Source organism: Eurypyga helias, unplaced genomic scaffold (assembly GCF_000690775.1).
Source record: "Eurypyga helias isolate BGI_N326 unplaced genomic scaffold, ASM69077v1 scaffold12457, whole genome shotgun sequence".
Lineage (NCBI taxonomy): Eukaryota > Metazoa > Chordata > Aves > Eurypygiformes > Eurypygidae > Eurypyga > Eurypyga helias.
In genome coordinates, this window is record NW_010262356.1 from 22,669 (window position 1) to 33,618 (window position 10,950).

General features: G+C 40.6%; 1 pseudogene; it reads right to left on the bottom strand.

Annotated features, from left to right (window-relative positions):
- LOC104512643 overlaps nucleotides 1-10,950 on the bottom strand; it is a 49,516-nt pseudogene that overhangs the window by 3,141 nt on the left and 35,425 nt on the right.

Genomic DNA, 10,950 nt, shown 5'->3' on the forward strand with positions numbered 1-10,950 from the left:
CACCAAGAGGACTGGCAGGCATTGATCTTTTTCTACTTAGCCAGGTAACTGCATTAATACTAAATACTAGGTAATAAACCAGAATGGTACCATGACATTTGCGCTGAATTGGTTAAATAATAATGGCAGGAAAACTTGCGCTCTTAACCTTCTTTAAAACTATACAATTCAGCTTTTATATCCTTTGCTGCTTGGTCTTCATGCTTCTGAGTAGACCGAAAACACATTTGGGGTTTTTCCCTGCTTCCAGGAGATGGTAATTCTGATACCAATGAGTCTACCTGCAGGAGAAGAACTGGGACTAAAGGATTTTAAAAATGGGGCAAGTGACTGCTAGGAGTCCCAGTTACACAGCAAGGCTGTTGTCACAGATTTCAAAGAGAGCACATGATTAAACCTGAGGCATTTCAGTCTTAGTTTTCCTGCCATTTTTGTAATTTCTTTACTTTTCCATTCAGCTTAGATATTCGTCTGATTTTTTATCTTTTTATTTCAACTGTGCTTAACTGTCCACACAGCATCACAAACATAGCTAACACCAATGATAAAAATGTCTGGCAATGAAAGGATATGCTTGGCTCCTTACCACCATCACTGCTTACCTGTCAGAAAGGACTGAAGACTGAAGAAGCCAGAAAGCCACAGCAGTGCTGGCAGCACAAGGTCCTGTGTCCAGATCTCAGGTTCTCCGTATCGCAAGAGATCGGTAACCCTAAAAAGAGAGCAATAGCTTCTGCCTTAAGCCATTTGCAATACTTTTTTAGACAACATAAATAGCACACTTCAAATGTAAGAGTCCTTTTGTTTACAGAGAAGGTACGTGGCTGAAATAGCCAGAAAGTATATGCTTATGTTGAGCATAAGATGATTGCTTTAGTGGAATTTGTTCTTTCCATGATGTAAGTATGTCTGAAATCAACTGTAGAAGGGGATCAACATGAGACAGGTTGGTGGCATCAGTGCTCAATCCTGTAAAACTTATCTTGGGGAGAAACCTGAACACCACCATCAGTCATGTTAACACACCTTCAGAAACTGCCAAAAATTGGTAACAACAGTTGATGGCTTCTTAAATGCCAATTGTCTGATACCATCTTCTGTGCTGCATTTAAACTTCCAGTAGGAGCACAAGTCTTATAGAGACTGAGTAACCGCATACTGCGGCACACACTACTGTGAGATATCAGAGGAATTGCCAAACACACCGCCTATTTTTTTCCATATCTAACAGCCTGCAAGTGACTTGCTGGTGGCAGGGCAGGGGAAAAGGAATCCTGATGCTGAACACCCCTAGCACCTGTGGCAAGGGAGGTGATGTAGCCTTGTTTAGCAGAGTTCTTTACCATTTCTGCAGAACTCACTTCAAAGTAAAACTGACAAATTTTGGACAAGAAAATAAACGGAACAAAGCTGCTGGTTTTAGATCACTGGAATAGCTCTGTGCGTAGTAGCTAAACCCTTTTGCTGTGGTGTACTTACCAGTGGGGAAGGCTGAATATGCATGGACATGCTGGTTTAGGCCATGTGTCTGGCACAGCATCAGAGTGCAGACTGCAGCACTTCCATGTGAGGAGAAAGCATCAACTCCCCCTTTGTTTGGAGAACAGTAAAAAGCATACTGGCATCATAAAGAATAGCTATTCTTTCATTTCCAAAAAAGCTACAGAAAGCCCCAAAATAATAGAAGAGCAACAGTACTGTTAAAACAAGTCACTTGCCTTCAGACCGAGGTCCAGCTGTTTGAGAACTATGGATCTCTGAAAGGAGGAGGTTCATCCTCTCACGCTCTTGAAGGCAAATGAGGGCACAGGGCCTCCAGGCAGTCGTCTTCTGCATGATTTCTGCCATACTGAACTCTTCATGAAGCATCTCCAGAACACGATCCAGGACATTGTTAACCTTTTCAGGCCAATACAGAGCCATTAGAAATCACTGAAACTGACTCTTTTGACTCTCTTACTGCCAAGTCTGATTTCTTCTCCCATCAAACATCCCATCTTAGGCAGATAAAAGAACAGATGCTCCCCACTTTTGCTGTCTCTTTGGCAACAGTATCGGGAGAAATGACTGCAAACCAGTTAACACTTCACAGCTTCTATTTAGCTTTACATTTTCAAGTAACACTGACCCCCAAAACCCACCAACACATTGTCCCTGGGCTTGGGATGACTGCTGTTAAAAGGATGTGCTCTGAGATTTTTAGTTTTTAGTCAAGTGTGATTAGCAGCCTGTATTTCTATAGTAACTAATAGCTTCTGTCTCCCTCTCCACTGTCCACAGTCCTTACTGTGCTGAGCATTAGGCAAAACACAGTGCAGGCACACGCATATACCTGTCTCGCCCCCAAAAAGAGCCTCTCCCCCTCCCCAGAGGCCTGCTCTGGAACTGAGACAGAACACAACTGAAAAGCAATTCATAAGAATACTAATTTCAGGAGCAGGAACTGAAATCACAACATTAATGCAGCTCAGTTTCCCTTTCAGGCCCAGTTTTGGCAAAATTAATGATGAATGCCATACATAATTGTCCACACTCACTAAAGTGGATGGGAACCAAACGTGAAAAGCACAAGCTCCCCCTGGGAAATGAAGCGGTGTTTCTCTGCTTGCATGCAGAGCTGTCACATTCCCCTCTACAAAAACCCCATGATATGAAGGTGATAAGATAAAAAAGAGACTGCCCAGAGGAAGAGGAGGGAGTAAAGAAAGGGATGGAGAGTTGCAGCACAAGAGTGCCAATCATGGAGGAATTTAATTAACTCGGGTAAGGATAAGGACCTGAAGGCTCAGTCTCGTGAGAGTTTTTGGGGCATCAAGACATAGTTTCTTGGGTCTACACTCAGGAAGGTGCAGAAGACAGCAGGGTCTGATAACAGAACTGGCTGAGATTTCTGATTACCTTTTCTTTTCCTGCTCATCCTTTATTCATTTAAACTATTAAGCACAGCACCAGTGCGGTTCCATGCTTAAAACGCAGTCTTTTGCATTTTGCATTCTGGGATCAGTTTGGCTGTACTGCGATATCTGGGTGTCTGAGATAGCTGGAGTGTGAACAGAACTACAGTGCCCCAGTTAACTCCATACTAAGTGACAAAGCTTATCTTTGTATTAGGGTGGGTCCCTTCAACCCAGCATCTGATAGCTTATAGGTATTAATGCTATTGTTCTGCTAAACTCCAGATTTGGTACGAGAGGTGCTGAGGCTAAGAGATGGTCAGACAGCCTCCTTGCCCAGATTTCACCTCTTCAGACTACCAAAAAACTAAAAAATCCCTGAAAATGTCCTCCTGAGGGAGGAGGAGGTCTTGCAAGGGAAGTGTCTTGGAGCAGCCACATGGTTCCTGCTCAGGTCAAGGGCCCAGGAAGAGGATCGGCGCGAAAGCGCTGTGCTTGGGCTGCTATTCCTCATGTGGAAACCCTACACATCACTGCTAGGCTGTGCTGTGAGTGTGGCAGAAAGAATCCAGGACCATGGGCTTGGTCTCCCTATGCTCGGTGCAAGCGGGAAGAAGCAGGGAAGCTACACAAAAGGGATTTATCACGCTGGAGATGGGAACAAAGCACAGAGGCAAAGACTTTACTCACCAACCGTAATATTTCTAGTAAATTTGTGTTGCTGTACTTGTTTATAAACTACACAAAAAGCAAGATCCCTTATTTCCCACCCAATATTAAATTGAGGAAAAGAAACAGTCTGCATGACATGTTAGATGTTCCTCTGGTCCAAATTCCTCCCTAGCGCAGTACACTGCACAGGCTGGTGCATTATCATCACCACTATTAACACTCAGCAGATCTTTCCTAATGTAATGTACCGTTTTTCCTAGAAACGAAATCTGTTGCTGAAATAAGACAGTAAGATTTGTGCTCCACATGTCAGTAACAGCACCGAAACGCACCAGATGGAGAACTTTACCTTTTCCTCTGCAGGCTGACCTGATCCTTCTCCTATGAATGAATTCATGGACTGCCTTTCCAAAAGAGTTTTGAAGAGGTTATGTGGCATTGCTGTCAAGTTTCCCATCTCAGCACAGGAGTGCAGTCCATACAGTACAGGGCTTTCAGGTGGAAGCATTTAATCTATGTATTCATGGCATCCAACATAATCCAGATTGGGTGAAGCCAAGAAATTTGGTGTCAGAGTCAGTTCCCCTTCTTCAAGGTTCAGTAAAAGAATAATGTTATTAATAATGTTGTCACCAGTTCTCAAAACATTCTTCTGCATCTACAGAGTTTCAAAAGTTTGCCGGGTTTCTATAACAATGACATCTGTATGATCTGATACAGTGGAACAGGGTTACAAAACTATTTTCAGCACAGTTACTCTTTGCACACTTTTCTGACGTCCCCATATTTTGCTATATTGAAATGATGTTCCTGCTTCCTTTCCATCATGAGCATGCTCCGCTTATTTTAAGCGCTGCCACCACTGAAGCAAGTGCATTTTAAATAGCACAATTTCTGCAACCTCTCGGTAGACAAGAAAGGATCATTCTGCCATTTTGCAGGTGAGAGTCTGAGACACACTAACAGCGTGTCACACAAGTCACCTGTGGAGAGGCAGGACTGGAGTGTCAACTCACCCGAGTCCCCATCCCAGTAATACACTAGCCACCATGCTAATTCTGCTTAGTGGCTTTGCACAAACACACTGTGCTCACAGTAATCTTAAAGAGGTTACAGGGAGTGACAGGTCAATGAGACAAGGAAGTGGAGTGTAGAAATGGGACAACACAGGTCAGTATTTGTGCAATTCTTAGCTTGTGAGAAACAGTGATCCTAATCCACTTTCCACAGAAGTGGCTGCCTGTTAGGACATTACTTCGTGTGCTGATGTCCCTTCTTTTCTCCTCCGCCTGGCTGTTAACACTCAGGAGTTGGAACAGAAAGGAAAAACATAGTATTCCATTCCATCTCTCCAAATGTGGCAGTCTTGTATGGGGTTTTGTACTGGTGCTTTGGCCGTAATGAGATAATGGTGATAATTTTCACAGCAAAAAAATATTAAGGTATCAGTCAGCTCAGTACTGAACCAAAGACTATTAACTGCACTGTTTCTATAGAACAGGCAGGCCCTAATCCTGTCAGGATATTAAATATAAGACTTGGGACTTTGGAGCAGGTAAAGAATTAAGTAGGCAGAGAGAGAGGTCTTTGGTGAGATGTACTCTTGGTGGGCTGCCCTCCTACCAGTGACAGGACAGAATAAAAGCTATAGCAATCGCATTTGTTTTCCAGGCTCCCCCAGCTTCTGCACTGTAAGGACTTCAGTGTATTCAAAGAGTTTCTCTGAACTTATTGTCATAGAGCTGCCTAGGATTTAGACTTGAAAGTTGTTTTTGCTGAAAAATGTTTCTCTCTCTAAGTGGTACTTTTCACAGGAGCTATTTCTTCCTAATGCAGGGTCCACTCCACAAAATCACAATAAAATTTAACAGCTTTTGGCATTTAGAACAGTCAACAACAAGCTGCTGCTCACAATAACACCAGTAAGCACTTATTTCTGAAGTCATTTTGGTTCTGCAACCAGCCATTTACCTGCGCCTGAACCTGCACCACTAACCTTACCCACAATAAGCTATGTCTTAAGATGCCACTTTGAAGTAGTGCTGAGGTTTTGAAAAAAGCCCTGTTATTCACCTCGAGTGGAAGATCAATTCTGTCAGACAATCTGTACTTAACAGTCTCTCTGCTGGCTCTCAGAACAGGTTTTACTGTATCCCTGGGAGTCATGCATGCAGAGAGGATGCAGGTTATGGGGGTTCATAGCAGGCACTCACGGCCCTCCTGTCCTTACACCAGATCCCAGATGAGATATAGCAAAGCTGGCATATAATGGATTATTCTAACACACTTCATGGAATGAATTTATAGCTAAAAGAACTCATCAGCAATGTGAATAGGTAAAAGAGAAGGTAATCTCCCAGCAAATACAAAGCACCAGCCCTGATGGAAGGTGTTGCCATCTTGTTTGCATTAATTTGGCTGCCAGTCAATGAATGATTTTCTGCTTTTGCTGGTAATTCGGGGCTCTAACATTTTCCAGTTATGGCAAAAAGCTTGGAAAGACATCTCACTCTTTAAAATGCCAGCGGTTCCACGCTCAGGGTTGGATCCCTAAACTTTCCAAAGGCCATACAAATAGCAGTGATTCTCCTCAGGTTTCACCACCTATACTTATTTTACAATTATTTGAATGAAAGTTCAGGCTTGTGAAGGTTAATGGACTGCCTAAACTGGAAGCAGTAATTCTTTACTTATCCATAGGCTAGAGGCAGAGCCAGAGCTGGCAGGATGAGCTTCCCACCATGCCCCCGCGACCTCAGCTGTCATTTGGAGAAATCAGCCTCTGCCGGGGTCAGGAGTACAGTGGTGTTTAGCCTTTCCATCTCCATGGCAACTTACTCTTGGGCATCTTCTTCTGAGCAGTTACTTCCAATTGCCTTCATCTGACTGTGGCTCTTTGACATATGAAAACCTACTCGTTAGGGACTGAGGAGACACCAGCAAGCTCACCTCGCCCACAGCCGAATAGCAGGCTTCAGCTGCATTGCCAAGGGGGAAAAGTGCACTTTCCCCAAGTTAGCTGGGCTCTGCAAATGGCCTGCTCACACGTAACATGCTAATTTTCTTTTTTTTTCCCCTCCCAAATAAGCTTTTTACCTTTGGACAATGAAAAATAACAAGTCTGGAAAGGGCACTTGAAAAATCTCTCAGCTGCTTTTAGTGAATTGTGTACAATCAGTTCTCTAAGGTGACTAGTTCAGCATCACAGGAGAAGTTTTTTTTGGTGTTGTTTTTTTTTTAAATTTTTATGTATTTAAAAATATATTTATATATGTACACACACATCCCTATATATATACATACACATTTTATGTAAGGTATATATATGAAAATAGATTAAAGTAGTTTCCACGCAAGACCTTTTAGAACTAGTTAAAGCAATTTTTTTTGTTGTTTGTGTTTTTTGTATCCTCAAATATTCTGACATTTGTTTCTGATTAGAAGCGATTTTGGCAATCTTACACCTTGGACTCATGGATGCTCCACATACACTGCTGTCCTGGACCAAAACTCAATACAGAAATTTAAATAATTCAGTATATATCAGTTGGTGATAATCTGAAAAGCTGCCAAAACAGATGTGCAAGAGGGTGGTGGAAAATGAGAAATAGCCTTACAAACCGTTTTCCCTATTTTGGAAACAGCAAAATGCAAGGAAACGTATAACATTTCCATTGTATTATTCTACCTGAGAAGAAAACATACAAGCATCTAAGTTCTGAGAACAGTGCCATTTGGGACTGCTGTAACTGGTGAGCCGATCAGTACGTTGGTTAAAGTGTAGTTCCATGAAAGATACTTTCCTATGCCCACCCAGACCTTTCAAAACAGCAGCACCCTGAAAGAGAACAGTTTTATGAGGTAAACAGAAACCTAAATGTACTATCCCCCAATGTCATCAAGCTGGCTATGCCAGCAGTGTTAGAAGACACTGAACTCAAGTTGCCAAGTAAGGGTGCTTGCGAAAGTATTTAAACAAACAATATGCCAAGTCACAAACCCTCACAGACAAAATCTGCTCATGATGAAACATTGTACTTATTACAAGCTGGAGAGTTTACTTCCACACAGCCAAACATGACCTTTCTATGGATGGGGCTGTGGTCTTCTCCACAAGGCTCCAGGTCTGAATGATGACTTTCTCTTGGGTTGAACACACTATATTCATGTTCAAGAGCTTTAGGCATAGATGAAAGTTCTTACCACAGGTGGGCTGATGAATTCTTGCAGATACATCCAGCAGAGCCTGCTGTCCCAGGCATCCGTGATGTGGCCATCATACATGATCTCACCAAAGAGGTAACGCAAGTCTTCCCATTGAACCTACCCAGGGAATAGAGTGCATCACTGAATAAAACAAGTCAGCTTTCTAAAGGACAAACCAAAGCTGCTCAGAATAAATGCTGTTAAGAGAAACAAAAGAAATTCAAATACTTCCTTTCAGAAAGCTTCATGGTTATATATTTGCATTGCTGCGTTTTGTTTGTTTAGAAATTACCTACACTGAAACACACATTTCCTTTATTTCAATCCAGCGAGAGGTATCTATAAATATCTAAGTAAAAAAATCAAGTTTTTGACTAAAATTCAGTAATGGTGTAAATTGTATCATCTGAGCCTTATGTCATGTTTTCTACCTTATCCCTTATAGAAAGCTTTTAAGAGAAAAGTACATTTTCAAAACACCGCATGATATAAGAGAACATAACTCATTAACAAGTGCATATATTTTCCCATACAGGGAAAAAGATCTTTAAAAACATAATCCTCATGAGTGACAGGAAAGTCACCTACTGTGCCTTTCTTGGAGGAGAAATAAAAAACTTGTATCTGATTGCAGTCTTTTATATCTCCTCACTAGGAAACACTCAGTAACTGAAATTCTACATTATTTGAATTTGGGATGTATTCAAGAACTTCGGTAAAAATTGAATTAATATTAATCCCATTACTGCCACATCAAGTAAGCATTATGTTTATTGTAGAAATCTGGTCGTAATGCCACTGTTATAGTGTGTGATTAACAGTGGTAACACATTTTATTCAAGGAAGTACTGTCTTCCTGTTTTATTTGGCTTCACAGAGTTTGAAGCTTCTTTTTGCTACCCTTTGGTTTGCAAAATATGCCAGTTGTGATGAAGCCTTTCCAGACAGGAACCTTTACGCCCTTGGGGGCAGTATTTGCCTCCCAACAGTTCTAGTAAAAACTTAATTATAGGCTTTAAATATTACATGATGTGACAGAACAGAACAAGTAAAATAGCTGCAGTTTATTTCAATTTGAATATGTGAAACTCTAATCCATCTTTCTTTTAAGCTGATGTGAAGAGAATGAAAAAGAAGAAGAAAAAGGTTTACTGGAATATCATAAGCAATGCTGCATGCTGGTGATGAGATGCCTGAACAGAGAATCCCTGTGAAAAATGTCAATGATTTGGGTTTAGAATGAAACAGTCTTGCAGTTAGAATAAACCCGCTTTTCTCTTTGTTGGGAAAAGAAACACATTCAGTGTTTTTCTAATTTCATATCTATTTATCTCAAGAAATAGCTTTTTCCTTTATCTTTTAGATGAGTATATCAATATTCTAATTCAGTACAGGCTCATTCAGCTGCACATTTCTGGGGATGTTGATTACACTGGGATAATCAAAGCTTGTGATATAAAAGGGACATTTTTGCTAGTGTGAGAAACCTGAGGATTTTGCCTTAGAAATATTGTGGGCTGTCAGGTTTGCATAAATGCCACTGTACTCTATAGAAAACTGGTCTGCTTAAAAAAAACACTGATCCATTGCAAAGTGGATGAATATGGCGAGGCTGGAGTTCACATCCCCCTCACAACAGTGGATGGCAACTCCATCAAAATGCCTATGGGGATCAGAAGGTAGAGAGGAAGATCGGTACAGTGAGGTAAGATCAGGCACCCTGCTCTTCGGCTGAGGAGACCTCAACTATCAAAGGTTAGTGTGGTGGGGTTCATCTTAACACCAGGAAAATGGCTTAAGTCAAACTGAGATGCAGGAAGATTAAATATTCACAGGGAAGCTCCATAGACTGGTACAAGTGACGATGGAGTTAGGGCAATTCCCACTGGTTGATGGGCTAGCTCACGTTTTCTGGTTTATTTTCTGGTCATTTCCCATTTGTCTTAAAAAAGTTGACCCTGAAAGATACCAAATTGGGAGATTTTATTAATTTTTATATATATCTATGTATATGTACATGTGTATATACTACTGACTCACATTTTTAAAAAAATTATTCTCTTTTCTCTCTACACTTTCTATGTAAAAGAGTGCTTATAAAGCCACAGGGTAATGAATCGCTAACCAATACAACAAAATGGGCCAAAAAGCAGTGTTAGCAAGAGAAGAGATAAAAGAATTCGTGCCCTTACAGACTTTTCTAGTCCTCCCTGCCATTAGAAACCTCCCTCTCATTAATTAGCAAAATTAATTATCAAGCTCATGAATTGCGGTTTGGAAAGAACAGAGCTTAAAGCAGCAAGATTTATTAGCAAAGAAAACTAAGGGTTGGAATAAGCTGATTTTTATAGACTCGTTTTCTAAATGGGCAGCATTATTAAATCATCTCTATAAAATTAAGCAATTATTTCAATATGACACCAAGTACCACAGAAAGGAAAAACAGTTTCATGTCTTATTAGCTAAATAAAGGTCAGTAGAGGTAAAAAGAAAAAAAGGAAAATTAATTTATAAGGGTAAATACAAGTTGGGAGATAGGGAGAAAACTGTATCATCAAGGGGTGACATTTTCCTCTCTTTTTTTCTTTATAAATCTCTTAAATTTCTTTAAATTACTAAAATGGGAGGATCTATTCAGTACTATCCTATATAATTAATTAATAAATAATTATTGCTATTATTTAGACATTGCATAACCAGAATTTACATAAATTACCTCAACTGAGTATTTAAGCTATACAAGTGTGAAATATGCTGTAGCTCAGAAATAAAATCACTCATCTACCCTTAACTTTGACTCAAGGGGAATATTAGTGAGAAAGTCACAACAAGGTGGCATCCTTAATACATAATAATGACACATGCAGGAAATGCACCATTATTTATACATGTGACGTGCTGTAAATTGCTTCCATCATCAGAACTAATTGTAGTGATTATTAATGCAGTGTTATGAACTGTCAGAATTGCTGTATGTAATTACATTTGTGCAAATGCTTCATTACCTGCCTAATGAATTTGGCATATATGCACATGTAAACTACTGTTTTTGTTAACATAATGAAGGGCATTTTTTTCCCCCCTTAGCTACTGATGTGGAACTGGTCTGACCTATATTACAAAGTTCAAGCATCCACTGGCAGAAACACCCCCCCCCCCCCCCCCCCACCCCTTTCCT